The sequence below is a fragment of the Cupressus sempervirens genome, chromosome 8, assembly GCF_028749045.1.
Source record: "Cupressus sempervirens isolate cs-2001-9-10 chromosome 8, ASM2874904v1, whole genome shotgun sequence".
NCBI lineage: Eukaryota > Viridiplantae > Streptophyta > Pinopsida > Cupressales > Cupressaceae > Cupressus > Cupressus sempervirens.
In genome coordinates, this window is record NC_143125.1 from 645,419,740 (window position 1) to 645,429,211 (window position 9,472).

The 9,472-nt window shown below is 34.3% G+C and overlaps 1 pseudogene across 1 annotated transcript; it reads left to right on the forward strand.

Annotated features, from left to right (window-relative positions):
* The first annotated feature begins 2,554 nt into the window (after positions 1 to 2,554).
* LOC149544079 (pathogenesis-related 5 protein Cup a 3-like) lies at positions 2,555 to 3,828 on the forward strand (annotated as a pseudogene). Its single transcript, XR_016355732.1, has 2 exons — positions 2,555 to 2,826; positions 2,922 to 3,828. The product of XR_016355732.1 is annotated as a pathogenesis-related 5 protein Cup a 3-like (transcript).
* Positions 3,829 to 9,472: the final 5,644 nt, after the last annotated feature.

A 9,472-nucleotide genomic window follows, 5' to 3' on the forward strand; every position in this document is an offset into this window, starting at 1 on the left:
GCATGAGACTATCTAAAACTTGAATGGGTTGATGGTTTGGAGGATGTGGTGCACATAGATGAAATAAGATTTAGGCTATACATAAGTCATCCCATGGAGGTTGATTATTGGTGGTGGTCATGACCTACAACTTTGCTAGTAACGAGTAGTTTCTACTTTTAGAATTTTTGTAGACATGAGAGCATGTGAGAAAGGGAGGACTAAAATCCAAACAATGAAGAAAGGTTGCTCTAATTAGGTCACGTGCTCTAATTGATGAATATGGTGCTTACTAGTTGGTCAAAGACTAACTTACAGATGGGGTCATGAATGGAGTGGTATAGATCCTCAATTAGGTAGCATGGATGGTGTGGATGAGGGAATTGATGTTTTAGTGATATATGGTCATAGAGATGTTGTAGATGAGAAGCAAGGCTTTGGTGGTATGTCTACATGATAGGGAGGGAATTCCTAATTTCACCCGAGAATAGGTCGTGGGATGGTTCCTGCATTTAAGGAAGGGGTGTGTAGTCATGGGCCTAATTTTTCATTGAGTTTGTGTGCCTAAACTTTTATGGTCAATGCAATCTATGAAAAAGATGTATGTAATATTTAGATAGTGTGGGGATAGGATTCCTTAGGGAGTCTTTTGGTCACTATTTGACAATTTCAAATATATGTATATTTTATATTATCAATAAAATAAAGTAGTTAACAATAATAAAAAATAACACTATAACCCTTTTTTTTTTTGAACTATAGATCTAATGCAACTTTTAGCTTTGCTAAAAGAAATTAATAATGTATTTTCCATATTGTAAAACAAGAAAGAAAATCTCAATGTTCCCATTGATTTTGATAGAGATTTTCCATTAGAATTCAATGGTATTCTTTCATTCCCAAATTTTAAATGTGAGTGTAGTATGTGCCAAAATCATATTTTTCATTAGGTTTCTTCTATAAGTATTCCTTGACAAAATTCCTTTTAGCAAACATTATTTTATAGTTTCATGTTGATTAATATTTGTTGCAGACATAGTGTGCATGCAAGGACTAAATTTTTAATGTTTTCATTGATTTTGATAGATTAGAATTTAATGGCATTCTTTCATTCCCAAATTGTAAATGTGAGTGTTGTATATGACAAAACCATATTTGGCATTATGTTGCTTTTGTATTTTATTCTTTGATAAAATTCCTATTAGAAGACATTATTTTATACTTTCATGTTGATTAATGTTTGTTGCATACATGGACTACAAGAAAAAATTTAGGCGAACGTAAGTTTTATCTAGATTTAATTGTAAAACAAATCAAACAAATCTTTCAAATGTTGCCAACTATTTTCTATTAAATTAGAATAAACAATGTATGAAATTGCATCATAAATTGGATATAATAGCTAATTGATAACTATTTAATTTATAATGATTTTGTTTTTTAAATCATTATTTAAAAAAATAAAAATGAGAAGAGGGTGTACTTTGAGCTCCACCTTGTATCTACATCCCCTAATGTTTGTCTCTTCAAATAAGAAAATTCCATCCTCCACGAAGAAGAAGAACTTGTCTCTTGCTTGGTCCAATTAATAAAGAGATTAATCACCAAATAAATAAGTTCTCATTGTTTGTTCTTGAATTTTTCTATCTATAGCTAAAGCCTTAATTTCCTAAAACCCAAAAGATTGAGGTAATGTTGATTTAATGTATTTTGCTATATAATATACAAGTATGAAAATGTTATTTCGATTCACTAAATATTATTTTTCTGTTTTTCACATTAGACTTATGATTACATATATTTTTTATTAACATATGTCTTGCTTTTCTATGTTTAACTGCATTTCAGTTTAGAATTCTGCATTTGATTGATGTGTTGCAAATTTCCAGATATGTATGATTCACATGTGCTTCTACAACCACTCTCTCACAAATTGTTTTGTTGACAAGTTTACAATGCCCTGATGACTTTAGAACTCTTCATGTTTGCAGATATTTCAAAGTTCTACTATTTATTTCAAACTTGTACTATTTTTATGTAAGTATTCATTAATGCAAAAGAACACAAATTGATTGACTAGAAAAAACTATATGATACATTAGAAGACATGTTTAAAGTTAACTTGCCCTTGCACCTCTTCAAATAAAGTGTGCGTTAAGAACTCAGGTTTTGCGTATCTTGTTCCTATAATCAGAATGTGGATGACCCTTAAAATTACAAAGAGACGTGAAGTTTCGAAGTCGCTGAAGTCAATTATTAAATGATTATAATTGTTATTGGAGAGCTATCTTACGGGAATGGTAACGTATAAAATCATTTTCAGGAAAAAAAAACGAAAGAAAGAAAAAAGGACAAAAATTGTGTAAATAAGCAGAGTGGGATTAATTCGGTTCAAATAGATGTTGTTTATCATTTACCTTCACTGAGTCAATGAAAAACCCAAAACCAGATGTATATCTTAATCTTAAATTTAGTAGAATTGACATAAATCTTACAGCAGTTGGTCATGAAAAAACTTCTAAATGTTCGTGACTCACATTATGGTGACGGGTCATAAGGCATTACAAACTGAAATATGATCTTAAAGCGAGAATTATTCAAACAATAAATCTAAAATCTCCCAAGGAGAAAATTTCAATGTTGACCAGGGGCTCTCGTGAGTTACACGGCTTCTGGAGCCGTAACTGGGGGAGAGGTGATCTCTATATAAACGATATAAAATCCCTCTTCATTTACTCAATCTACCCATCTTCATTTGATCGTTCAATTCAGACTCTATAATGGCAAGAGCATTGGATCTCGCGCTTCTTCTTATGGCTGGCTTGGCCATCTCTTTACGCATGCAAGGTAAGATCTGTTCTTAACATAATAGTTTTAGGTTGAACTCTATATAAATCGGAGGATAATAAAACTAATGGTTCTACGATGTTGTTTTATTACAGAGGCGACAGCGGTTAGATTTGATATACAGAACCAGTGCGGGTACACAGTCTGGCCGGCGGGGTTACCCGGAGGAGGGAAGCAGCTGGACCAGGGGCAGACGTGGAGCGTGGATGTGGCGGCGGGGACAAAGGGGGCGAGATTCTGGGGCCGAACCGGCTGCTCTTTCGATGGGAGCGGGAAAGGAAGCTGTCAAACCGGTGACTGCGCCGGCCAACTGAACTGCACCGTCTCCGGAGCTGTTCCTGCTACGCTGGCGGAGTATACACTGAATGGAGACGGCAACAAAGATTTCTACGACGTGTCTCTGGTGGACGGCTTCAACGTTCCTCTTTCTATCAGCCCCACAAACACACAGTGCACCACCACTGCGTGAAAAGCCGACGTCAATGCTGTCTGCCCTTCCGAGCTGAAGGTCAATGGCGGCTGCAATAGCGCTTGTAATGTCTTTCAAACTGACCAGTACTGCTGCAGAAATGCGTATGTTGATAACTGCCCTGCCACGAACTACTCCATGATATTCAAGAATCAGTGCCCTCAGGCTTACAGCTACGCCAAGGACGACACTACCAGCACTTTCACATGCCCTTCTGGCACCACCGACTACAGTATTGTATTCTGTCCCTAGATGTGTGTGTGTATATATATATATATATATATATATATATATATATATATATATATATATATATATATATAGGATTATATTGCTCCTTAGAACCTAAGAATAATCAGCTCATATGAGCTTATGATAACCCCCATATTTAGCATAAGGTACATGGTAGCACAAACAACTATTTGGTATGAGTCGTATAAGTATGCTACTATTTGGTATGTGGCATTACATGTCACCTTCAAGTATCACAGTCTATTACAAATAATTAATAAAATGAGATCATAATTTCCGTAGTAACGTGTAAAAGGTAATTCACATGGAATATCGCGTTGCCAATAAATGAATGTTTCAGTTCAAATATATACAGTTATTCAAAAAAAAGGTTTACTTAAATCTATTAGAATGGTATATTAATCTGATTGTTTGAAGTTGATAGAATAGTATCTATTTTTTCAATTATAAAGTTAAATATTGTAGTTAAACAATTCTCTTGTGTTGTTTATGAAGGAAAGATACTTATATTTTAATACGTGCCATTAGATTAGAAGATGGATACACAATTCAAGTAAGTAGAAAAATAATACATTTTTTTATATCAATTAAGAGAATTATTTATAACTTTAAAGACTGGAAATAAATTTAATTTTATAGTTTTATTTGGAAGCATTTGTTGAATTTTTATTAATGAAAAAGTTAAGAGATCCTATTTGAATATGTTAACAAAAAAATAAAAAATGAGAGCATTCAATATATATATATATGTATGTATGTATGTATGTATGTATGCACATGTACATATATACATTGAAGTTTATAAAATTGTTAAGAAAATACAGTAATTATGTTAAAAAAAGGTTAAAAGCTTTCATTGATGTATTATAACATATATCTTTTTCAAGTATTTCATTTCAATTAACTTTATTTTGATTGATGATGGAAACACTAAGGGCTCTAAAATAATCAATAGAAATTATAGTTACATGAGATCAATATTAACACTTTCAATCATTCTTAGATCTCAAAAGTTATCTATTATAATACATTTTTTCCTTTTTACAAAAGTAACACAACACATGTGCACATTGATCACCTAACATTCATTCTCCCTCCGTGATTAGACCTCTTTAGCCTCATGATCTTCATCATCCATTTTTCTTTTAAATGGAAGCTATCTCCCCATCTCACAACACTCATGCTTTGTACTAATGTTATGCTCCAGCATTTTAGGTACCTTTTGGAGCTTTGAAGAACTTGTGACATCATTTGCATTTCATAGTAATCTCATAGCTAATTCACATTTGAATAGCTTCTTTTATGCTTTAGATTAACTCATCTAACTTAATAGAAGGATCATAATGCTCTCATTCTTGTTAGCTAGTTTTCATTTTGCATTCCATTTGCATAGCATTGCATGAGGGTTCTTGGACACTAGCATAATTTCTCTTGTCTTTGAATCTCCTATTTCATGACGCACTTTGCAAGGGGCTCCATATCTAAGCTCATTTGAGAGCCACAACACTTCTTTTGTATCCTTTTCACATCATGACTAGGGAGCTCTAAGTCGACATTCAAGTTTAACAATCCATTGAGATCCCTAGGATACAAGGGCTTAGAGAAGTGTACTTTTTCTTGTATGTATGTATGCATATGTATATGTGTTTATGTGTGTGTGTGTGTGTGGAGAGAGAGAGAGAGAGAGAGAGAGAGAGAGAGAGAGAGAGAGAGAGAGAGAGAGAGAGAGAGAGTTTTTTTATTAATATAATTATATTTTTTGGGTATACTAATGGAAGCATGAGTTCATCCTTGCTATAGCATAATTTTTCATAATATTTTATTGCTGATTTTGAGTGCTTGGGTTTGTTTGTTTAAAGAAGTGTTGAAACGCTTCTTTTTGCTAATGTTTTTGCTCCTCAATTCTAAGAAATATATTGTTACTATCTTTTAAAAACTATCTCGTTACAAAGGCTTTATATTGACCATTTTCCATAATTAATATAATGTATAATAATAATAAATATAAACCACCCAGTTTTTATTAAATGATAGTAATGAGGATATATTAAATTTAGTATTTTAATTAGCATTGTAAGTTTTAATTTATATAATTACTTATATATAAATGTCAAATAATGCATAGTAATAAATTTAATTTAAATATTAATTGTATTAAGTTACATATTAATTTAAATAATTAATATTCAAAAATACTTAGCATATTATATACTAAATATTTTAATTACTATTATATGTATATTATGATAGCATTATGAAGATTCAATTGTCTAGCTTTTTAGTCAAACTTATTAACCTTGTCTCATGAATGTTAGTGCACACTCTCATGAACTCTTAGTGCGAGAGAAGAATAAAATTTTTTTGATCAAACCCCCAGTTGAAAGCAAAAGTACAAAATCCAAGGAAGAAAAAGGTATGGCTGATCCAGATGAGATGGCAAAGAAATTCTTCCAAGACATCCAAAATACTCAGAAGCAAACAGTGGATGGTTTGGCGGAAACTAGAGAGGCTTTGCGAATATTGACAGAAAAATTACAAGGAATTGCATCTATTAATGAGAAAGGGAGCACTTCAGAGGAGCCGAGAAATGGGAGATCCACACTATCTAAATCAACCAAATCTATTTTCTTGCCTGCAGATGAGCCACCAGTACCAAATCCAGCCATTAATCTAGTGGAAGAGGTTACAGGTAATTTGATTACATTAAGAGCTACTTACAATGGCTTAGATGATGACTTTCGTAGTTCAGTTCCTTTTAGAGAATATGTGGATATGATGAACGCTTTGATGCCCAAGAAAGAGAATAGGAGGGAGCATGACGCAAGTGGAAGAGAGCTCAAAAATAAAATAAGCAAGTTTACAGCGCCTACTTTTGATGGAACAAATAAAATTTCAGCTAGAGCATGGCTACAAAAATTACAAACTTTCTTCACACTTAACCCCATGAAAGAGAGTGATGCTATTCAATTTGCAAGTCTACACTTGGAAGATGCAGCCTATGATTGGTGGTATCATGGAATGACTACTCAAGGTCACGATCAGGTAACTACATTTGAAGATTTCAGTCAAAGGGTGATAGATAGATTTGACCTCAAGGATGATGAAGAGTACTTTAAAGAATTGTCAAAGTTGAAGCAAACCAAATCAGTTAATGAGTATATAGAAGAATTTCAAAAAGTGGCTGTTATGGTACCTGATATGAGTGAAAAGAGGATCATTTATCTTTTCCTTGATGGTTTAGAAGATTCTGTTAAGGGTTTGGTTAAGGCTTTCTCACCCTCAACCTTACAGGAAGCTATCAAAAGAAGCTTGCAACTTGAAACTTGCGTGCCTATGAAATCAATCACTAATCAAAAACCCCCAAATCTTTGGCAACATAAGGGAAATTTTCAGAAAAAGACTTTCCCAACACTACCACCAAAAGATGTGACAAATGTGGCAAAAAAGAAGGTAGATGAAGAGACTAGGAGTGAATTACGAAGGAAAAAGCTTTGTTTTACTTGTAGAGAACCATGGGTTCCCGGACACAGATGTTTGGGGAAAGATCAAGTGCACTATATTGAAGTTGCTTCAGAATCTGATTCAGATGAGCATGAGGAATTTCATGATACTAAGGAGGAGGTAGAAGAAGAGAAAGTAAAAGAAAACCTATCTCTATTTGTCCATCTATTTGAGGGTGATAGCTAGTACTGGGAGTGAGTTCAGTTCCTGCCAAATGAAAGAGCTCCTTCCAAAAAGAGCTGAGGAATCTACTGTCCCAGTCACTAACAATGTTTCTAGGAAAACCATGTAATCTAAAAATTTCCTTGAAGAACAATTCGGCCACTTGTGATGCCTTGAAATCAGATGTGATAGGAAAGAAATGTGCATACTTAGTTAGTCTATCTACCACCACATATATGCAATCCTTACCTTGAACCTTGGGCAACCTAGTGATGAAATCCATGGAAATACTTTCCCATTTTTGTTCAGGAATAGGAAGTGGCTGCAACAACCCTGCAGGAAAATTTTGCTCACTCTTGCTTTGTTGGCATACCATACATTCCTTAATGTGTTTAAGGACATCCTCCTTCATACCCTTCCATGAAAACCGCTCTCGAAAATGCTTGTATGTCTTGAAGTATCCCTGGTGACCAGCCAAAGGTGTGTCATGAAAGGCCCTCAATATCCTCTCCTTAGTTTTTGACCCTGGCACTAAGAAGATCCTGTTCTTGTAATAAATCAATTCATCAACAACCTTGTACCTGTTATTATCCACTAACTTATCCAAAATCTTGGTGGCAAATGAATCTTTAGCATACTCTAAAATTATGGAGACTTTCCAATCAGCAGAGATAGATGATAAGGAACACAAAGTGGGCTTTCTTGAGAGAGCATCAGCAACCACATTATTCTTTCCTTTCATGTATTCAATATCAAAATCATAAGCTTGCAATTTTCTTACCCATTTTTGTTGACAATCATTCAAATCCCTTTGGTTCAAGAAGAACCTGAGGCTATTATGGTCTGTCTTTACAATGAATCTCCCACATACCAAATATTGTCTAAACTTATGAAGTGCATGCATGATTGCCAACATTTCCTTATCATAGATGGAGTACCCTTTCTCTGATTGATTTAATTTTTGACTCTCAAATGCTATTGGATGTCCCCTTTGAGTTAGGACAGCCCCTATACCTTCTCCCGAAGCATCACATTCAACAACAAAAGGTAAAGAGAAATCTGGAATTGCAAGCACAGGGCATGAACTCATTACCTCCTTAAGCTTATCAAATGTTTTTTGTGCCTCTTCTGTCCAAACAAAAGCTCCTTTCTTTGTCAAATCAGTCAAGGGGGCAGCAAGCTGAGAAAATCCCTTGGCAAATCTCCTATAGTAGCTACACAACCCGAAGAAACCTCTCAACTGTGTAAGATTAGTCGGTGGAGGCCAATCCAAAATTGCCTGGATTTTTTGTTGATCAACCTGTACTCCTTTAGAGCTTATAATATGTCCCAAATATAGGATCTCTGTCAAACCAAACTCACATTTAGATAGCTTAGCATAGAAGGATTGCTGCTCCAAGATTCCCAAAACAGTGTCTATGTGCTTTAGATGCTCTTCCCATGTTTTACTGTATATCAAGATATCATCAAAAAATACCAAAACAAATTTTCGAAGATGCTAACTGAATACCTTATTCATACAAGATTGGAATGTTGCTGGTGCATTAGTGAGTCCAAATGGCATAACAAGAAATTCAAAGTGCCCATAGTGACATCTGAAAGCAGTCTTTTCCACATCTTCACTCCTCATTCGGATTTGATGGTAGCCTGATCTTAAGTCAATTTTTGAGAAGTATACAGCACCATGTAACTCATCAATGAGTTCATCTATGCGTGGTATGGGATACCTATTTTTTATGGTCTTCTTGTTTAGAGCCCTGTAGTCTATACACATTCTCATTGTACCATCCTTTTTCTTCTTTCGGTATGGGGTTGTTATAACTGGTTTGGCACCCTGTTCTAACTCTACAACATGCTCAAAACCTCTATCTGGTGGTAATCCTGGAGGCAAGTCATTGAAAACTATACTATGCTTATCAAGAATATTTTGAATTTCAAAATGGAAATTACCTTGATTCTTGGGAGAGCTTGTTGGTTGGATTATGACTCCTGCTGCCCATGTTACTTGTCCTCTTCGAAAAGTCCCTTTACTGATTTTTTATGATATTTTCAGCCTCAATTCAGAACTTTAAAATCAAACAACCAATATTACAAAGATCTGCCAATTTTTCCAATAAATCCCAAATCGGGTATGTCCAAATTAGTGCCAAAAACTTCACAACTTCACAAATTATTAATAAATCTGAAAATGGACATTTTTACAGAGATTTCAGCAGCATAACAGCTTACAAAATGACATTTCCAGATTTGTATAGCCCTTAC